General features: G+C 40.7%; 1 protein-coding gene across 1 annotated transcript in view; it reads left to right on the top strand.

Moving 5' to 3' along the window:
- Window positions 1-16,466: 16,466 nt before the first annotated feature.
- PLEKHM3 (pleckstrin homology domain containing M3) overlaps window positions 16,467-22,766 on the top strand; it is a 217,514-nt gene continuing 211,214 nt past the window's right edge. The window contains exon 1 of the mRNA XM_004378281.2: window positions 16,467-16,601. The gene's annotated coding sequence lies outside the window, so the exon portion shown is untranslated. The remainder of the gene's footprint in view (window positions 16,602-22,766) is intronic.

The raw sequence follows: 22,766 nt of genomic DNA, 5'->3' as shown, positions 1-22,766 counted from the left end.
ATAGTCCAGCTTCTCAGATTACTTGCTCAGCATGCAGATTGGATAAGTATGGTGAAAAGATACAATCCTGACATACAACTTTCCTGATTTTAAACCACCTAGTATTCCCTTGTTCTGCTTGAACAACTGCCTGTTGTTCAAATTCTGCATAAGCACAATTAGGTGTTCTGGAATTCCCATTATTCACAATGTTATTCATAATTTGTTATGATCCACACAGTCAAATGCCTTTGTATAGTCAATAAAACATAGGTAAACATCTTTCTGGTATTCTCTGCTTTCAGCCAAGACCCATCAGACATCAGCAATGATATTTGTCTTTTCATGTCCTCCTCTGAATCCGGCTTGTGTTTCTGGCAGTTCCCTGTTGATGTACTGCTACAACCGTTTTTGAATTATCTTCAACAAAATGTTACTTGTGTGTGATATTAATGATATTGTTTGATAATTTCCACATTCTGTTGGCTCACCTTTCTTTGGAATGGGCACAAATATGGATCTCTTCCAGTCAGTTGGCCAGGTAGCCGTCTTCCAAATTTCTTGGCATAGATGAGTCAGCACCTCCAGCACTGCATCTGTTTGTTGAAACATTTCAATTGGTATTCTGTCAATTCCTGGAGTCTTGTTTTTTGGCAATGCCTCAGTGCAGCTTGGACTTCTTCCTTCAATGCCATCAGTTCTTGATCATATGCTACCTCCTGAAATGATTGAAGGTTGACCAATTCTTTTTGGTACAGTGACTCTGTGCATTCCTTCCATCTTCTTTTGATGCTTCCTGCGGCGTTCAGTATTTTGCCCATAGAATTCTTCAAAATTGCACCTTGAGGCTTGAATTTTTTCTTTGGCTCTTTCAGCTTGAGAAATGCTGAGCGTGTTCTTCCCTTTTGGTTTTCTAACTCCAGGTCTTTGTATATTTCATTATAATACTTTGTCTTCTCAAGCTGCCCTTTGAAATCTTCTGTTCAGCTCTTTTACTTCATCATTTCTTCTTTGCTAAAGAGTTGAGAGGTCACTTCAAACACTCAGGCCTCAATTCCAGCTGATCTTCTCAAAGTTTGAGCACACCACATAGCACAGCCATCTTCTCAACTGTATTTTAAAACACCACTATCACCCAGAGTTTTCCCAAACTAAGAACCAACAGTGGTAAACTGCGGTACTTCATTATATGATACTTTGTTAGGCAGTGAAATACTATCGGGTCATTAAAAAGAAGGAGGTAAGTCTTTAGGACTAATAGAAAAAGCTTGACACGACACTGATGTGAAGGATGATTGTCAAGTGAACAAAGGAAGTTGCAAAGCTATGAATAAAGGAGAATGCCATTTGATGGTTTTTCTGAGGGGAGGAGTGATAGAAAGAAGTGATTAGACTATGCATAAAGAAAAATGTCAAAGGAAGATATGCCAAAACTATTACTTTTTTTTTGTATTAGGGGTCTCAAGAGGCACTGAGCCAATTGTGTGTGTGTGTGTGTGTGTGTGTTTGTGTGTGTGTATCAATGCATATTTATGTAAATATAACCTGTTGCTGTCGAGTCAATTCCAATTCAGAGCTTCCCTACAGGAAAGAGTAGAACTGCTCCATAGGGTTTCCAAGGAGAGACTGGTGAATTCAAACTGCTGACCTTTTGGTTAGCAGCCATAGCTCTTAACCACTGTGCCACCAGGGCTCCTATATAAGTATACATATACATAACTTGTTGCTGTGGAGTCAGTTTTGACTCATGGCAACCCCATGTGCTTTTGAGTAGAAGTGCACTCCATAGGGTTTTCATGGCTGTCTGTAATCTTGTGGAAGTAGATTGCCAGACCTTACTTCTGTGGCACTGCTGAGTGGATTCATACCGCCAACCATTGGGTTAGTAACCAAGTGCAAACCGTCTGTGCCAGCCAGGGACCTTAAGTATATATAAATATATATGTATATATGGTTATTCGCCTGAAACTTACATCTCAGTGGAAAGTAATTAATTATAATCATTCACATAAATATAAAATGTTAACTACTGCAAGTAGTTAAATGCATAAAATAGAAGTAGATGACCTAGAAAGAGCAGTAAGGGAAGACTTTGCTGAGGATGTGACCATAGAGCTGAGAACTGAAGGATGAGTAGAAACTGCTTGGGCAAAGACTGTTTCAGGCAGAATCATCATTCTGCAAAGGCCCTGTGGCAGAAATGAGCATAGCATGTTCCCGGCACTGAAAAAGGGGCACTAGGCTGAAGTAGGCAATTGGGGGGAGCATAGCGAAAGATGTTGCTAGAGAGGAAGAAAGGGCCAGACCATGCGTAGGTCTTACTGACGACGTTAAGAATTCTTATGGATGATAGGAATCCACTGCAATGCCAAATCAGATTTCTGCTTTGAAAAGATTACTCTGGGTGCTGTAGGGAAAATGGATTGGAGGGGCCAGTAGCGCTGCTGGGAGACCAGCTGGGAGACTAATCAGTTGTCCAGAGGAGCAAAGATGGCAGCTTGGTCTAGGATCTAGACAGCGGAAATGAAGATAAATGTGCAACTCGGACCACTTCCTAGCCAAAACTAATAACGGTCAAGAGTCCCCCTTGTGTGACAAAAGCCTCCAGGAGAGCTGAGTGTCTGGGGCCTTAATTATAAAGCTGGCTGGTTATAATAAAACAGTTTGAATTTAGATGGCCACACTAACCTTGAAATGTAAGTGTATGATTGATTTACAGTTTTATATTTTAAAAGCAATAATGGGGCAGGCAATTTTCCCAGATAAATCTAGTGCTGGAAAATGAGCAGAGGACACAAGCTACAGGAAATTCCTTAGGAGTATAATTCCCCTTTACTACCAGTGGGTGCTGCTGTTTCCACTGAGACGTTCCCAGGAAACCAAAGCATAAGGAAAGATAAGAGGAACTGGAGGAAAATAATCTTAGGATAAAAGACAAAGACAAAGATGTTTCCTAATTTTGAAACCTGAGTCCTAAGCAGCAGGGGTCCAAACCTAGCTTTTGTGAAGGTCGTTTTGCAGTACGGTAACTTCTGGCTTTACTGTCAGCGTCTTTAAAGACAGTCCTCAGTAATAAAGGGGCCAAGAAGGGGCTTTTTTAGAATCATTAGCGTGCCCCCTCCCCCATAGTCCCATTAGTGGGCCTTATTAAAACAGCACAGATAAAGAGCAAGGATGCCCTAGTTAATGGGGAGTCTCCGATAATTACTCTGCTCAGCCGCTTCTTTTAGGGTCTGAATGCCCTTTAAATAATGTTTCTCTTGCTGTGGTTGCAGACAATGACCTAGCAGTCTGCTTTAAGCAGTGCCAATCCCATTAGCTGAAGAATACCAAAACTTTCTGTCTCTGTGCCAGTGAGTGTGTGTGTGTGTATGGTGTGTGTGTGTGCATATGTATAGTGTGTGTTGGTGTGTGTTGTGTGTATGGTGTGTGCTGGGGTGTGTGTGCGTATGGTGTGTGTGTGGTGTGTGTTGGGGCTTGTGTGTGTGGTGTATGTTGGAGTGTGTATGTGTATGGGGGGTGTGTGTATGGTGTGTGTGCATGTATAGTGTGTGTTGGGGGTGTGTATGGTGCGTGTTGGGATGTGTGTGTGTATAGGGTGTGTGTGTATGGTGTGTGTTAGAGTGCATATGGTGTGTGTTGGGGTGTGTGTGTGTATGGTGTGTGTTGGTGTGTATGTACATGTATAGTATGTGTTGGGGGTGTGTGTGTATGGTGCGTGTTGGGATGTGTGTGTGTATGGTGTGTGTGTGTATGGTGTATGTTGAAGTGTGTGTGTATGGTGTATACTGGGGTGTCTGTGTGTGTGTATGGTGTGTGTTGGTGTGTGTGTGTACGTATGCTGTGTGTGGTGTGGGAGGGTGAGGAGCTCAACTTACCGTAGGAATCGAGTTTAAATGCTGCTGCCTTCCTGTTTTTCTCCCTTCCTGGATATACTCATTCCTCCCAGGTTTATTCCACTGCATCTATAGTGTGAAAAACTTCTCTTCCTGACAATGACTAGGGACTCCCTCAAATGTTTCAGGAAGATGACTCTCATTCTTATTTACTAAGCATTTCTCTGTAGGAAGTCTTTTTTTTTTTTTTTTTTTAATATATTTTATTGTATTTTCGGTGAAGGTTTACACGGCACTTTACATTCCCATTCAACAATTTCTACACAGGTTGTTCAGTGACATTGGCTACTTTCTTCACAATGCATGAACATTCTCGTTATTTCTGTTCTGGTTGTTCCGTTTCCATTAATCTAGTTTCTCTGCCCCCTTATGTTCTCATCTTTGTTTTAAAGTAATTGTTGACCATTTGGTCTCATCTAGGCCATTCTTAAAAGGAGCACAGTTCTTATGGGTGATATTCATTGTTTTTTGAGCCTATTTGTTATTTACCTACCAGGGGACCATAGGGATTAGTTTCTATTCAAGGTTTGAAGTAGGATGTCATTTTAAGCAAGCTTTTGCTGTCTAAGAACTATTTTAAGTCCAAAACAACAGTAATGCAAAGAGTATAAAGTCACCCCACTAATTGTCTGCTGTTCAGAGTTGAAAAATGTAAAAAGCTTCACAAATGGAGAAGAAAAAGAGTGGGGGACACTGAGATCCCGGGACTATTTTCCTCTGTGGCCCTCTCCCTACACTTGCAACTCTTTTTTCTGATAATTATAAACACATAGTTATATTTTAAAGACAAGTTTTACCCTGGATGGAGAATGCGGGAAAAGGGCAACCCTAATTGTTGTTATTGTTGTCAGTGGCCATTGAGTTGATTCTAACTCATGGTAACCCCACATATGCAGAGTAGAACTGCTCCATAGGGTTTTCAAGACTGTGACCTTTTGGAAGCAGATCACCAGATCTTTCTTTCGAGGTGCTTCTGGATGTGTTCAAACTGCTGACGACGTTTCGGCTAGTAGTCAAGTGCCTAACCACTTGCGCCACCCAGGGGCTCCCTAAATTGTTTAGAAAGGATCAAATTTTCCCATATAAAAAGTGTGAGTAAATTCAGTCATAAGTTACTCTGTAATAAAAATTTATGAAACAATATTCGGAAACACTGCAGTAAATCGAACATGATGGAGCTCATGCTTGCCCTCTTTTCTTTGGAGGACTTTGTCAGGGGTTACGGAGTACTCTGAATAGACGGTTTTTTAACAAACTGAGTGTGAAAGTAGGTCAGCAGAAGGAAATAGGGTGACCCCAGTTACACAAATATGTGGAAATGAGTTACGTGCAGCTCAGTGAGTATCACAAAGTAGTACACACACACATACACACACTAACACACTGACACACACATGTACACACACACATCAGTTGACAACTCCTTGGAGAGATCTACGCAAAGAATCACTACACTGCAGCCAAGAAGAAAAAAAGCCGTTTTCTGATTCTGGGTTCTGGACCGACACCATAGGCAAAGAAATATCCTACTTGAGAAAACTAAGAGGATGCTCTGTTCAGTTCTCACTTCCTTTATCTTTGATCTACCTTTCTTTTGGGGAGAAGTTAAAAATAAGTATATTTTGTTTTTTCTACTTCTTTTTGAGGTATAGCATAGAGAAAGTAAAGTTATACATTTCAAATAGAGAGCTTGATGAATTTTTAAAGTATTAGATTCACTAGGTAATCCCTATCTAAAGGAGCCCTGGTGGGTTGATGGTTAGGTGCTTGGCTGTTAACCAAAAAGTCAACAGTTAGAACCCACCAGTTGCTCCACGGGAGAAAGATGTGGCAGTCTGCTTCCGTAAAGATTACAGCCTTGGAAACTCTATGGGGCAGTTCTACTCTGTCCTATAGGGTCAATATGAGTTGGAATTGACTTGATGGCACACAATAATAACAACAACGACCCTATCCAGATCAAGATAAATAACATTTTCAGTATCCCAGAAAGCACTCTTGAATCCCTTCCTAGGCAATATCTAAAACCCCCTCACCCTGGCCTCAGAGATAACTACTATTCTGACTTTTATCATCATACATTAGTTTTGCTGTTCTTAAACTTCATATAAATGAAATCATACAATATGTTCTCTTTTGTATCTGCCTTCTTTTGCTCATTATTATGTCTGTGAGATTTATTCATGTTGTCAGTTTATGGGGGTAAAAATATATATAACACAACATTTGCCAATTGAACATTTTTTTTTGTTGTTCACGTACAATTCAGTGACACTGATTACATTAGCCATATTGTGCAAACATTACCAGTATCCATTGCCAAATTTTCCATTACCATTAATTGATACTCAATGCTTCCTGAACAATGACTCCCCCTTCCTCTCTCCTTCCCACCCCTAGTAACCCAAAAGCCATTGCCATCGAGGTGATTCCGGCTCATAGGGACCCTATGTCACATCTTTCTCCTGTGGAGTGCCTGGTAGGTTCAAACCACTGACTTTTTGGTTACCGGTTGAGCACCTTAATCACCAAGGCTCCTTGCCACCTGGTAACCACTAATAAACTTTGGTCTCTATACATTTGCCTATTCTAGATATTTCATATAAGAGCCATCTACTCTGGATATTTGTCTTTTTTTGACTGACTTACCTCACTTAGCATAATGTTTTCAGGGTTCATCCATGTTGTGGCATGTATCAGCACTTCTCTTCCTTGTATGGCTGTGTGATATTCCATTGTATATATGTACATTTTGTTTATCCATTCATCTGTTGATAGGCATTTAGGTTGTTTCCACATTTTGGCTATTGTGAATAGTGCTGCAATGAACATTGGTATTCATATATCTGTTTGAGTTGCTGCTTTCAAGTTTCTTGGGTATATACCTAGAAGTGGGATTGTTGGGTCATATGGTAGTTCTCTGAGTCTATGTTCTTTTTTTATATATTTATCTTTTATTTTATTGTTGTTGAGAATTCATTGGTGTATGTTGTGTTGAATATACACCTATTCAACAGTTTCTACATATACAACTCAATGACATTGATTACATTCTTCAAGTTGTACAACCATTCTCATCCTCCTTTTCTGAATTGTTCCTCCTTCATCCACATAAACTCACTGCCCCCTAAGTTTCCAAAACACTAAACTACTCAGGAAGCATCAAAAGAGGATGGAAGGAATACACAAAGTCACTATATCAAAAAGAATTGGTCAGCATTCAATCATTTCAGGAGGTAGCATATGATCAAGAACCAATGGTACTGAAGAAAGAAGTCCAAGCTGCACTGAAGACCTTGGCAAAAAACAAGGCTCCAGGAATTGACGGAATACCAACTAAGATGTTTCAACAAATGGATGCAGCATTTGTAAGTGTTCACTTGTCTATGCCAAAAAATTTGGAAGACAGCTACCTGGCCAACCGACTGGAAGAGATCCATATCTATGCTTATTTCAAAGAAAGGTGATCCAACCGAATTCGGAAATTATGAAACAATATCATTAATATTACAGGTAAGTAAAGTTTTGCTGAAGATCATTCAAAATTGGTTGTAGCAGTGTCTTAGGCTGGGTTCTCTAGAGAAGCAAAGCCAGTAGAGCATATAAATATATACAAATAGAGAGATTTATATCAAGGAAGCAGTTCACTCGATTGTAGAGGCTAGAACGTCCCAAGTCCATGGATCAGGGTAGAGGCCTCTCCCAAGTCATGCAGCCCCAGAAGCTGGTGAGCCCAAGATCAGCAGGTCAGAGAGCAGGGCTCCTGCTCACAGGCTTTGAAGGTTGACCAATTCCAAGATCAGCAGCAAGACCACAAGGTTTCCTCTATTCAAATAGCTGCAGGGGCTGGCAGACCCAAGATCGGCAGGTTAGAGAGCGGGGCTCCATTCACAGGCTGTGAAGATTGATGAATCTCAAGTTCAGCAGATAAGCTGACAGCTCAAGTCCCAAGAACCAGAGATGAGATGACAGGAAGCAGCCGCAGGATCCAGATGGAGCAAAAAGCCAGAAGTCTGCTTATATTCAGATGTAGGCCACACTCCCAAGGAAAGTCCCTTTCATCTAATTGGCTACGCACGGTGTATTCAATCATGGGAGTGATCACATTTAAACACTGAGAATCATGGCCCAGCCAAGTTGACACGTAATCTTAACCATCATAAGCAGTATATCGACAGGGAACTGCCAGAAATTCAAGCCAGATTCAGAAGTGGATGCAGAATGAGGGATATCATTGCTGATGTCAGATGGATCCTGGCTGAAAGCAGAGAATACCAGAAAGATGTTTACCAGTGTTTTATTGACTATGCAAAGGCATTTGACTGTATGAATCATAACAAATTATGGATAACATTACAAAGAATGGGAATTCCAGAGCACTTAATTGTGCTCATGAGGAAACTGTACATAGACCAAGAGGCAGTCACTTGAACAGAACAAGGGCGCACTGTGTGGTTTAAAGTCAGGAAAGGTGTGCGTCAAGGTTGTATCCTTTCACCATACTTATTCAATCTGTATGCTGAGCAAAGAATCCAAGAAGATGGACTATATGAAGAAGAATGTGCCATCAGGATTGGAGGAAGACTCATTAACAACTTACAATATGCAGATGACACAACCTTGCTTGCTGAAAGTGAAGAGAACTTGAAGCATTTGCTGATGAAGATCCAAGCCTCCAGCCTTCAGTAGGGATTACACCTCAACATAAAGAGAATAAAAAATCCTCACAACTGATCTAATAAGCAACATCATGATAAACAGAGAAAAGATTGAAGTTGTCAGGGATTTCATTTTACTTGGATCCACAATCAACACCCATGGAAGCAGCAGTCAAGAAACCAAATGACACATTGCATTGGGCAAATCTGCTGCAAAAGACCTCTTTAAAGTGTTAAAAAGCAAAGATGTCATCTTGAGTACTAAGGTTCACCTGACCCAAATAATGGTGTGTTCAGTCGCCTCATATATATGTGAAAGCTGGACAATGAATAAGGAAGACTGAAGAAGAATTGACGCCTTTGAATTACGGTGTTGGTGAAGAATATTGAATGTACCATGGACTGCCAAAAGAACAAATAAATGTGTCTTGGGAGAAGTACAGCCAAAATGCTCCTTAGAAGCAAGAATGGTGAGACATACTTTGGACACGTTATCAGGAAGGATCAATCCCTGGAGAAGGACATCATGCTTGGTAAAGTAGAGGGTCAGCGAAAAAAAGGAGGACCCTCAATGAGATGGATTTACACAGTGGCTGCAACAATGGGCTCAAGCATAACCAAGATCATGAGGATGGCACAGGACCGGGCAATGTTTTGTTCTGTTGTACGAAGTGTCGCTATGAGTCTGAACAGACTCGGCGGCACCTAACGATAAATTACCTATCTAAATCTACCTTTCATTTTAAGGACTATGAACAGCTTATGCACGAGGCTCCTTCTATATAAATTAATTTAAATTTCTGATGTTAAATTTATTTTGAAACACATGAACTTACAAACAGTTATCTGAAAGACTTGATTTCTTATCATGTAGAAGACAAGAAACAACCTATCTGTTGGGGGAACAATGTCCATTTATATAACCATTAATTAAACTGTGTGAAATGAGTTCCCTGCAGGAACTGAAGAACTCAGTGTTATGGATTGAGTTGTGTCCCCCAAAAATATGTGTTGTAAATTCTAACCCCTATACTTGTGGAGGAGCCCTGATGGTGCAATGGTTAAGAGCTACAGCAGCTAATCAAGAGGTAGGCAGTTCAAATCCACCAACTGCTCCTTGAAAACCCTATGGAGCAGTTCTACTCTGTCCTATAGGGTCTCTATGAGTCAGAATTGACTTTATGACAACGGGTTTGGTGTTATACTTGTGGCTGTAATCCCATTTGGGAAGAGGGTTTTCTTTGCTGTGTGTGTCTTGAACCAATCACTTTTGAGATATAAAAAGAGCAAATTAGGCACAGAAGCAAGCAAGGACAAATGGAGGAAGTCTGATGCCATGTGGAGACCACCAAGGAACTGAGGAACAGAAGCAGAAAAGAGACAAATACCTTCCCCTAGATCTGACAGAGAGAGAAAACCTTCCCCTAGAGCTGGCGCCCTGAATTCAGACTTCTAGCCTCCTAAACTGTGAGAAAACGAAAATTCTGTTTGTTAAAGTCACCTACTTGTGGTAGAAACTAACACACTCAGCGTTTTGAGCATTGGGCTCTTTTTTATCAGTGATTCCGATCCTGGTGAAAAGGACTAAACAGTGTAAAAGGTCATTTGGATCTTGATAGGGGAAGATTTTTAGATCATTTAAGAAAGGAGAAGGAATCCAGCTCTTGGAGATGCATTGGTCCTTGAGCTAGATTTAAAACAAAACAAAATGAAAAAAAAAAAACCACAAATCACTCTTGAAACTCAGATTGAATTCTGGACTCTCAATAGTCTATGACGTTACAAATATAAATTGTTCATTAGCTCTTACTATGAGTCATCACTGCTTGTTACTGTGGGGAGTTAACAAGTATAATAGGTATAATTCATGATCATAGACTTTGTAGCTAAGATCATAATTCAGAGTTCCTGATCCCAGATCCAGGGTTTGTTCTATTATAACAAATCTCTCAAATGGTTTAATGAAGCCTCAGGACCTCTATTACCTTATCATAATACCATCTGTACTAAGGAGCAAATATGGCATTAAAAGGGTTGTCTTCTGTAGAACCACGTAGGCCCCTGACCTGGGCTCCATGCTTTAGAGAGCTCCAGTTTGGCTGTGTCCCTCCCCACAGAGGAGGGGGTCTGTGGGGCCAAGAAGATGGCTACCTGGAGCCCCCGCCTTCTAGACCAGGTACCTGGGACCTTAGAATTTACTGCCTCAAAAGCCCCCAGGGCTTCACGGACCTCTTCCCCAGGGCTGTCCTCTTAAGGGCTGATCCAGCTGTCTGTGTACTCGTAGGCCTGAGGAATGGCTACGTCTGAGGGAGCAGTAGATGAAGTTAGGACATGCAGGCTGAGGTGTCTACATACACATGTGTGGGCCCCTTGTGGTACAGGACAGAGCCTGGGCTGGGAAGCTGAGGGCCGCCATTTGTTTCTGTGTCCTGGTCAATGTGAATATCAGTAGTGTGCCTGCCATCCAGGGTTAGTTCTGGTAAAGTGAATCTTTGTTCTTTATTTTTAAGGTTGTTAAAGGAAACTTTTCTGGCAATTTAGTTTTAAGCATGTGTCAAAGTTTTGTTACACTCTTGCTGCCCAACACCCATTGCCTTCAAGTTGATTCTGACTCGTAGAGATGCTATAGAACAGAGTAGAACCCCACAGGGTTTCCAAGGCTGTAATTTTTAAGGAAGCAGACTGCCACATCTTTCTCCCACAGAGTGGCTGGTGGGTTCAAATCGCTGACCTTTCAGTTAGCAGCCGAGCGCTTAACCACTGGGCCACCAAGGCTCCTGCTCTTGCCACCAGGGCAGGCCAATTCACAGGTTTATTATTGGTAGGACATTTGATAGGAAGAGAGAATAGTCCATCATTTCTAGTTAAAAATCACCATAATCTCTTTTGTTGTTGTTGTTATTATTTTTAGTTTTATTTTTTATACCACTCTTCAATTTGCTGTCTTCACATTTGTCGTACGCAATACTGACAGCCAAACTATTAGGGCCTGATATTGCCAAACACTGTTAGAAACTGTTAATGTGAATGAGCTCATTTCCTACGGTTACCATTGTTATATTATTATTATCATCCCCATTTTACCCATGAGGGAAACCGAGGCACAGTTTTTTGTGCAAGTAATTTCAATAGTAATTCATGCAAGGTCTGAGAACTAATAAATGCTAGAGCCAGGATTCTAACCACAATGCAATTCAGCTTCTATTCACTCATCTCTGCTTTTCTAACTCAGTTCTACTTATTCTTCAAAGCAGGACTCAAACTCTTGCTCTTCGAAGAAGCCTGAGAAGTTCTATCTCTGATTTTCTGAATTTCTGAGTTTCCTGTCTTCATCACTTCCTGTATATTTATTGTTTTGGACTGGTGGAAATCTTTCTGCATGTTTATACAGTGTAATGAATTACTTAATATGGCCCTTCTAGCCATTTCTTTGTGACCCACATACAATCATTGAGTGGGACTATGCAAATAAGGTATATGGGACATGTGATGGTTGAGGTTATGTGTCAACTTGGCTACAACATGATTCCCAATATTGTATGGTTGTCCTCCATTTTATGTGTTGTGATCCTGACCTCTACGTATTGATGAGGCAGGATTGATGTAGGGTGTGTCTTGGGTCACAGCCTTGCAGGAGAGCATGACTCAAGTCCCACCCTTACTAAAGTTAAGCCCTTCCCTGGAATGTGGCCTGCATCTAAGATATATGTGTTTGTCCTGGTGAGGCTCTCTCTCTGCATCTGGATCCTGCTTCCGGTTTGTGATCAGTTGACCTCTGGTTCTTGGGACTCGAGCCAGAGGCCTGCTGTCTGACCTGCTGATTCTGGGATTCACTGGCCTCCACGGCCGCTTGGGCCTGCCACCTATTGTGTGACCTGATTCACCAGCTTCTGCAGCATTGTGAGCCAGCAGCATGTGGTCTGAACTGCTGGTTTGGGTTTGTCAGCCCCTGCACCCACGTGGGTTAGGAGAAGCCTACACCTAACTCACGAATTTGGGACTTGCCAGCCTCCACAACTGCATGAGCCATTTCCTTTACACTTCATGAGTTCAGTGAGAACTGCTGCGAATTAGGGAACCCAAAAACAAGAGGGAAAGTACTGAGGGGAGAAGGAGTAACTGATGTCAGAGATGATGGAGTGGTACAGTAGCTTGGAAAAGTTGGATTTGGGATGTCTTTAACCTCCGCTTGATAGGAACCAGCTTTGTGCTGATCCTTATAAAAGAAATTATTCATTTAGTTTATATATTTGCTCCACCATCTAGAAGATGAAAAATGACTAGACTCTTGGCTGAGAGTTGGTTGACTGGGCAGATGACTGGTTTCCCAGAGCACCACAGTGTTGGACTCTGTGATGCACTGCCCTGATCCTTGTCAAAGAGGACTTATTGGTTTAGCTGCTGTGAGTGCCTTCAGTGGTCATCCCTTCCAGGGATTGTGTCAACTGCAGAGAGATGCCTTGGCCAAAGTCATGTCCTCTCCCAGAATGTCCCACATTCAGTGATTGATGGATTTGGGAGTGTAAAGACCTGACCATCTTGGCAAGTGGTATGCTGGAGCCAGCTTCTACTAACTCTCAAGGACTGATTGTGCACATCTCCAACTCCATATTCAGTGACAGCTTGAAATTGGGCATGTTAGGGAAATTTACACCACAGATTTAGGCAAACACTAAAAATCAGAGTTTTTGCTTTTTCAGCCACTTTACCAGCACACAACTGATCTTGGTCCAACTCAGGACTCCTCTGAAGCCTCTGAAGCAACATTCTAGCTCCAGAGGTTTTCGTGGGGTTGGCTGAGGATGTCCCTGGGCCTCACAACTGTACTTCTCTCTCTGCCCAAATTGACTTCCTTTTCCTCCCTTCCACAGGTGTTGGTCTCAAAGGCATTCCCTGCATACTAGACTCTTTCCCAAAGTCTGCTTTCCAGGGAACCCAACCTGCAACAACAACAATTAATCCTATTGAAATGTATCTAAACTTTGCCAACTGCTTAAGCATTTTAATAGGAATGCTAGGTTTTTCCCAGAAGGAAGTTGAAAATTATACCATGTAAAAAGATTCTGTCTCAAAATTGAAACAACATTTGTTTTGCAGGGTTTCAAAGGGACTGCACTTTCTATACCAGTTTTTCTATAGGTAAACTCTCAGTAGAGGCTTTTGATTGAGTTCTGACCATTATACAAGCCATCATGAACCCATGAGACCCCAACCTAGAGGACAATTCCTACAATGCATGTTTGTTGAATGACTAAATGAGCACGTTCAAATCACCCAGTTAAACATCTTCTGTAAGGCTCTATCACTCGTGCTTGATCTTTCTGGTTAAAACAGACTTGGTAGTTATGTGGTGGGTTGGGTGAATCTCTATTTTGCTTTCTTTTTTTTTTTTTCCCCTTTCTATTTATGTATCAGTAGGAATGATAGTCAAAAGACTTAACAAGTTTTATGGCTTGACCAATGTCATGAATTGAATTGTGTCCCCCAAAATATGTATGTCAACTTAGCTAGGTCATGATTCCCAGTATCTTAGTCATCTAGTGCTGCTATAACAGAAATACCACAAGTGGATAGCTTCAACAAAGAGAAATTTATTCTCTCACAGTCTAGTAGCCTAGAAGTCCAAATTCAGGGCATCAACTCCAAGGGAAGGCTCTCTCTGTTGGCTCTAGAGGAAGGTCCTTGTCATCAGTCTTCCCCTGAACTAGGAGCTTCTCCGTGCAGGAACCCTAGGTCCAAAGGACGTGCTCTGCTTCTGGCACTGCTTTCTTGGTGGTATGAGCTCCCCATGTCTCTCTGCTGGCTTCTCTCTTTTATATCTCAAAAGAGATTGGCTTAAGACACTATCTAATCTTGTAGATCTCATCAGTATAACTGCCACTAATCTATCTCATTACATTATAGTGATAGGATTTACAACACATAGGGAAATCACATCAGATGACAAAATGGTAGATAATCATACAATACTGGGAATCCTGACCTAGCCAAGTTGACAGATATTTTGGGGGGGACAAAATTCAACCCGTGACACCCAGTATTGTGATTTTCCACCATTTTGTCATCTGATGTGATTTTCCTATGCATTGTAAATTCTGTTTCTAAGATGTTGATGAGATGGGATTAGCAGCAGTTATGTTAATGAGACAGGACTCAATCTACAAGATTGGATTGTGTCTTGAGTCAATCTCTTTTGAGATATAAAAGAGAGAAGTGAGCAGAGAGACATGGGTACCTCATACCACCAAGAAAGCAGTGCCGGGAGCAGGGCAAGTCCTTTGGACCCCAGGGTTCCTGCATGGAGAAGCTCCTAGACCAGGAGAAGATTGATGGACAAGGACCTTTCTCCAGAGCTGGCAGACAGAGAAAGCCTTCCCCTGGAGCTGGTGCCCTGAATTCAGACTTCTAGCCTCCTAGACTGTGAGAGAATAAACTTCTGTTTGTTAAAGCTATTCACTTAAGGTATTTCTATTATAGTAGCACTAGATAACCAAGGCAACCATCAATCAAGAAGAAAGGATCTTGGCCCTAATACAAGGGTAACATCCTGGAGACACCCACTCTCCTAGCAAAATAGGGCCAGGAGTTAATCCCTTGGGTCTTGGATCTTAGGATGGTAGTAGTGGGGTCCTCAGGGAAGAGGTCTGTATGGCTTAGGGGGCACGCTTGGGAAGACTTCTTCAGAAGCTTTGGGGCAGCAGCTATTTACCAACATGTATGAAAATGTTTCAGTATCCTAACAGTGGGTGTATTCCTGTGGGTGCCTACCAGCTGACTAGCAGGCTCAATAGTACTTTCAATGAGTCACTCCATTTATGACCTTATATTCCGTATCTGAAAAGCTTTTAATTTACCCAGGAGACAATTATATTGATTATATTATGTTATTCACAATAAATATACTAATCTTTACTTATGCATATTTTGGGAGATAGGGTGAGATAGGCTTGCAAACTTTAAGTTATAAACAGTGCGCACACACACAAACTGATTAAATTTCAACACTTTTTGATGAGACTTTTTTTTATTCTTGGAGGACGGCATTGCTTTATTGAATCTTGGTTTGATTATTACCTTGGTGAATGAAGGCTAAAGGGAAAAAAATCTAAAGGAAGTATATAATAATGAAATCTCCTCATATGTTTTGTTCTTTCATTTTGTTTTAACAAATATTTATTGAGATCATGTATTAGATGCCACAGTAAGTGTGGAAAATGCAAAGATCACTAAGACAAGGTCCATCTTCAGGGGATGCAGAGGGGATACAATGGGGGAACCCAAGCAGGATAATGGAAAAGGAAGAAGGTCCAGGACTGGTGGGGAAAAAAAAAAGTGTCTGAAGTACACGGTGGGAGGACAGGAGCATGTGGGAGATGAGTCTGGAAAGGTAGAGTGTTAGCCAAGATGTTTTCAGCTGTAAATGACAGAAACCCAAACTACCTAAACACTGGATTTAATTGGTGACAAAATCGTGTCTACGAGTGGGGTCTACAAGATGGGGTTAGCTTCAGGCCTGACTAGATGGGGACTCAAACAAGTCAGCAGTCTCCAAGTTCTAATAACCCAATTTTCAGAAAAAAAAGTATCTGAGTAATTCTCTTAGACAAGGGGGTTGCTAAAAACCTGAGGAGTCCTGCTTATGTTCCAAGTGAATTTTCCAATTGCAAACATCCATTTCGGCTTTGGGAGGAGCAGTGAAGGCGACTCCGCGGCACACGCCATTGTTTCCACAATGAGTGTAGTAAGAACCGTGTATAAGAAAACAAAGAGATAAGGAGTCCTAGCGGGTGCGGTCTGACCCCGCCTGGCCACCTTGTCCCTCCGCCAGGAAAGTCGTGTCCTCGCGGCCTGGAACCTTGTGTGTCCGGGTCTCGCTTCCCGGGATGCCGGGGGGAAGCATTTAAGAGAGGGACCGTGAGGAGCAGCTTGTAAACAGAGAGCGGAGCCGGGATGGGTCAGCGGCCAGACAGGCTGTCACCGTGAGGCGGGAGGGCTGCCGAAGCCGAGCCCCCAACAGGAGTAGACTGCAGGCCCCTCAGATGAAGGGAGAGAAGCAGCCGCCGGCCCGGTGAGCATCTGCCTGCTTCTGTGCTGCCTGGCTGGCCAGTGGGGGAAGGGTGTGGGGATGACAGCACTGTAAATTTCTAAGACGCTCCCTGTAGTAGCGATGATTTTGCTGTTTCTTCCATGCTATGGCTTTTATTTGATGCTGGAGACTGCACTGCAGTGCAATGGATGATGGGTGAAGGGGAATTACGTGGTGCGTTGCCCACTTATTTTTTGAATCAGGTATATAATGTGAGTTGAAAGTAGATGAAATAGCTGATCCTGTTTTCTGCCGCTGTTTTTGTTTTGTTTTTCCCCCTCCTGGGTCATAGAAACCAAATCTCAGCAGAGCTTTTAACCCACATCAAGCTGGGGCTCCCAGAGGAACAGAACGATTATTCCTTTTGTTAACTCTGTCCATTTTAAATGTATAGCATATATATAGTAAATGACACCACGAAACGGATGACAAGCATAGTTAGGTCTTGTTATGAGAGGATTATTAAGATAAAAAAAATCAGGATATAGAAATTTCAGACCTACCCTCAAATAAAATAAATCGCCACTGAGATATCTAATTGAATGACAAATTGAAACTAGCCTGGATTTATAGTTTACCAAGTTAAACGGAGATTGAACCATTCTGTTGTAAACTTATTTGGAAGTTTTTTTCCTCCTTTTCTTTTTCCTCCTTGGAAAAATCTAGCAAAAAACACTTTTTCTTCCCTCTCCTAATTTCAGTAATCATAATGAATTAGAATTTGTATTTATAAGGTATTTTGTTGTAAAATACCACATGTACGTTATAATCGCTGTTCCTAAAATAAAATACAGTCAAAAACCCAAACCATTGAGTCAATTGTGACTTATAATGACCCTATAGGACAGAATAGAATGCCCCATAGGGTTTCCAAGACTGTAAATCTTTACAGAAGCAGACTCCCTCATCTTTGTCTTGCTGAGAGGCTGGTGGGACTGAACCGCCAACCTTTCAGTTAGCAGCTGAGTGCTTAACCATTGCGCCACCAGGTCTTCTCCAAAATACAGTAGTCTAACTTTTATTAGAATATTAGGTTAAATTGCAAATAGAGAGGTGTTTTAAAATTGTGTACATTGAAGAATTCATGTTAAGGCCTGATAAATTGGCCTTTACAACGAATATTTTCATAATGTAGTTGTTCGTAGCAGGAACTATAAAGCCAGACTACCTGGGTTTGAATTCCTGCTTGGCTACATTCTAGTTATATAACCTTGAGCAGTGTACTAAACCTTACCACTCCTCAGTTTCCTCATCTATAGAATGGGAAAAATAATAGTATTGATCTTATAAGGTTATGAGGATTAAATGAGTTAATATTTTTCAAGTGCTTAGAACACAGTCTAACATATAGTAATTGCTTGAAATGTGTTTGTTAATAAATACATAAAATAAAAATATACTAGTGTTAGCAAAGTTATGTATTGAGCATCTTCATTAGCACACAACAGCCTTTGCCTTTGTGAGAATACAACTTCTGGCCGTCATTGGTAAGATTCATTTAGTAAGTAAATTCATGCCATTCTGATTTATCATAAAGAGCACAAACAGACAGCCTTTACTAGTTAAGCTAAACTGTGTTTGGCTTAAACAAGTCTTCAGGGGATATTTTTGGTTTAAGATTTAAACATTATCTCAGGGCAATAGTTTCAGGGGTTCATCCAGCCTCAGTGGATCCAGAAAGTCTGGATTCCCTGAGAATTTATAATTCTGTTCTGCATTTCCCCCTTTTGACCAAGATTCTTCTATAGAATGTCTGCTATGAGCGTTGTGCTGTTTCAAGAACTATGTGGGATAAAATTGACAACAGAAGCTTGAAAGGTTAGATAGGAGGGGGCAAGAGTTTATGTTAATGGGGGAGGAACAATTTGGAAAAGGAGGATGAGAATGGTTGCACAAGTGGAAGAATGTAATTAATGTCACTGAATTGTACATGTAGAAACTGTTGAATTGTATGTTTGGCTGTGTATATTCTCAACAACAAAAACAAAAAATAAAATAAAAAATTTTAAAAAGATGCTAAAAAAAAAAAAAAAAGCACAAACAAATTATAAGAAAAACCACCTAAGACTCTGTGGTAGGCAGAATTTTAAATACCCCCCAGCCCAGTCTCCCCAGTTACAAACCCTAATTCCTAGAGCCTGTGAATACTGTGAGATATCACTCCCTTGATTATGTTACGTTACATGTCACAATTGATGTTAAAATAGGGAGATTATCTGAGTGGTCTAATCTACTCACAGGAGCCAATAAAAATGGAGGGCTTTTTCTGGCTGGGATCAGAAAGGGAAATCAGAGAGATTCAACCGATAAGGATTCAACATGTTGTTGCTGCTTTGAAGATAGAGGGTGTCTTAGTATCTAGTGCTGCTATAACAGAAATAACACACATGGATGGCTTTAACAAAGAGAAATTTATTGTCTCACAGTCTAGGAGGCTGGAAGTCCAAATTCAGGGTCCCAGCTCCAGGGGAAGGCTTTCTCTCTCTGTCCGCTCTGGAGGAAGGTCCTTGTCATCAGTCTTTCCATGGTCTAGGAGCTTCTCAGCTCAGGGATCCTGGTTCCAAAGAACTTGGGCTTCTGGCTCTTCTTGCTTGGTGGTAATGAGGTCCCCATCTCTCTGCTCACTTCTTTCTTTTATATCTCTAAAGAGATTGCCTCAAGATACAACCTAATCTTGTAGACTGAATCCTGCGTCATTAACATAAATGCCTCTAATCCTGCCTTATTAACATCATAGAGGTAGAATTTACAACACATAGGGAAATCACATCAGATGACAGAATGGTGGACAATCACACAGTGCTGGGATCTGGCCTAGCCAAGTTGACACACATTTTTGGGGGACACAATTCAATCCATAATAGGAGGGAACACTTGAGAAGGAATATGGGTGACCTGTGGGCTAGAGTTGCTAAATTTGGTGCTGGGTTGACAACCAGCAAGGAAACAAGAGCCTCAGACTTAGGGCTGCAAGGAAGTGGATTCTGCCAACAACTTGAATGAATTTGGAACTGTATTCCTTACCAGAGCCTCCAGATTCTGTATTGATTTCAACCTTGTGAGGGAGACTCTGAGCAGAGAATCCAGCCAAGTCCACCTGGACTCTGACGTTCAAAACTATGAAATAATAAGTGGATGTTGTTTTAAGCCACTAACTTTGTTGTAATTTGTTACAAAGCTAGAGGAAGCTAACAGAGATTCCAGCAAAAAATGCGCAAAAGACACGCACAAACTCTCCGTAAAAGAGAAGATTAAATGGCTCATAGACATGTAAGAATGCATTCTTTCTCCATTAATCAATTCATGAAAATTAAAACAACAGCAAGATACAATTTTTCCATAGATTTTTAAAATTATACAAATTATAATTCCCCACATCTGTGAGAGCACAGGGGAACAGACATTCTCAAATGCTGTGAGGAGGCACACAAATGTTATAACCTTTCTGAAAAGCATGTTGGCTGAACATATGAAAAGCCTCACTAATGCTCCTACCCTTTGACCCAGTAATTCCACTTCTAGGAGTCTATCCAAAGGAACTCATGAGAAATACTTTTAAAAAGTTATTGTTCAAAATTGTTCAATATAGCTTTGTTTAGAAAAGTCAAATATTGGAAACAGCCTAAATACCCAACAACAAAGGAACAGTTAAATAAATTATGGTATCATCAAAAGATGCAGTATTACACAGATATTAAAAAGGATATTTATTAAAAATTTTAATGGTGTGGAAGGATGTTTACTAAGTATTGCTAAGTGGGGAAAAATGGAGAACTGTATGTACAATATGCTCTCAACTATGTTGAAAATCTGCATAGGAAAAGGACTGAAAGGGCTAAAATGGAGAGAGTGCTTTTCTGTCATTGAAATTAGCTAAATGATCTCCCACATGTTCTTGACCCACTTTTACCAGCACTTTAACCTTTCCAGAACAACTTCTCTTCCACCCTCAAGGATGCATTGTCATTGGAGGTTGAATAGATACTGTTTATTTTCCATTTACATTTTTTTGTATTTTCAAAATGTTCAACAGTGAGCATGTAGTACAGTACTTTTTTATAATCACAAAAAGCAATAACTAGTATTTTTAAAGCAGTTGTTAAATCCCTATGCTGTGGGGAATACAAGGAATCTAAGACATTGTCCAGTCAAGTAGCGGAGGTAATAAAAATGCATGAATAATGCAAATATGTGGCAGAAAGTGATACCTTTTTTTTAAAGAAAAAATAATATGTGAGAGAAAACGATAATACTGTTGGAAAGATTAAAAATAGGGTTGGATAAATTATTTCTGGCTAGGGTGATCAGTGGTAATCAATGGGAGGATTGCTGAATATCATATTGAAGTAATATAAATAGAAAGCTCATGGTTGAATTTTTGTTAAAATTCTCGTTTTCTCATAGACTGATGTATTTTAGGCTTTAGGCTATATAGCTAGGTTAATTATACAAGTGAAGAACAAAGAACTATGAAGAATATGTAACCAATTGCCAAAAAAAAAAAAGACCCTCACATATTATGACTAGAAAAACCAAGCTGAACCTAGACCAGTAACATCTGCATTAAAAATCATCCAAAGCTGATATATATTATTTGTCAGATATTTGACAAACTCTTCCTGTGTAACCTTGTGTGCAGACTTTGCATAAGTCCTGAAGTCAAGTCGTGTATTTGTATTTACATATTTAAGAAGCAGCAGGGTAGATGGCTGCTACTTTAATTTCTAGTTTCAGAAGACCTAATTTTAATAGGAACCTGGAAAGGTTAGATTCTTTGGGCAGATTTTTAAGGATTCTCCATCTCTGTGGGTGGTTCAGTGGTAGAATTCTCATTTTCCATGTGAGAGACCCGGTGAGATTCCTGGCCAATGCACCTCATGTGCAGTCACCACCCGTTCATCATTGGAGGCTTGCATGTTGCTATGATGCTGAGCAGGTTTCAGCAGAGCTTCCAGACTAAGATGGACTAGGACAAAAGGCCTGGCGTTCCACTTCTGAAAATCAGCCAGTGAAAACCCTGTGTGTCACAATGGTCAGATCTGCAACTGATCATGGAATGGCTCAGGACCGGGGGCAGTGTTTTGTTCAGTTGTGCTTGGGGTGGCCATGAGTTGGAGGCCAACTCGTCACAGCTAACAACAGGCAGTTTCCAGGAGCACCATGCCACTGATGCTCCTACTTTTTTTTCCTACTGGCTCCCTTTCATATCTTCACCTCAACCTGTCCACCCGCAGGCCTAGAAAAGCACAGAAAGTGTCTCTTGTCCCACTGGCTTCTAGCCAAGTGCTGATTTGTTTCATATGGAGCGTTAACCCTTTAAAGGAAAAGATATGGTGGGATATCTAGCAAGTAATTGCCTTTTTCCTCCCTCTTTTTTCCTTAGAGTGGATTTGGTATTTGGTTCATAAGTAGTTGATCTATATTCTTGCTTGGAGCTTCTGGTGCAAACCAAATAATTCAGAGAACTGAGTGTTGAGTGAAAGTGTGATACAAATGAACACCAGCAATAAATTCCATGTATTATGTTTGCTTTATTTCATTGGCTACTGGGGCTCATGAGACAGATACTAAAAAGCCCACATAACTTACCTTCTTGCTGACAATAAGGTAAAAGCTTTATTTGATCCATGAGGGTAATTAATCTTGATGGCAGTATGAGTTCTGAGCAAACACCAGCGTCAGAATATAGAAGCCATTGCAGTGAGATATCAGGCATGCTGTTTTCATTAACATTTTATTTGTTTTTCATACACTGATTAACTGTTAATTTGAGTTATGTGTTTCAAATTGGATTCCCCAATTATATGCCACATTTATGAGTATGGTAGAGATTTATTTATCCAGATATGTTGATTAGTGTAACCAAATTATAACTGAGTACAAACTCAAGCTACTGTGTGCGGCATTATCCAGTTTAGTTGGGTACATTTATCTAACTGGGAATGCTAAATATCCACTTCACCTTGTGGTCTACAGATGTGATTATCTATAAATGGTGATTTTTAGTCACAGAACAGGGAACGTGTATTATAGGTTAGAAAACATCAGAAATTTAACCACTAGTATTTGTGCTTCAGGAAATTAGCTAAATGATCTCCTCCCACGTGTTCTTGATCCACTTATACCAGAACTTTAACCTGTCCAGAA

The sequence above is a fragment of the Trichechus manatus genome, unplaced genomic scaffold, assembly GCF_000243295.1.
Source record: "Trichechus manatus latirostris isolate Lorelei unplaced genomic scaffold, TriManLat1.0 scaffold00056, whole genome shotgun sequence".
NCBI lineage: Eukaryota > Metazoa > Chordata > Mammalia > Sirenia > Trichechidae > Trichechus > Trichechus manatus.
The sequence above is the reverse complement of the archived record's forward strand: the minus strand, read 5'-3'. Positions and strand labels throughout refer to the sequence as shown.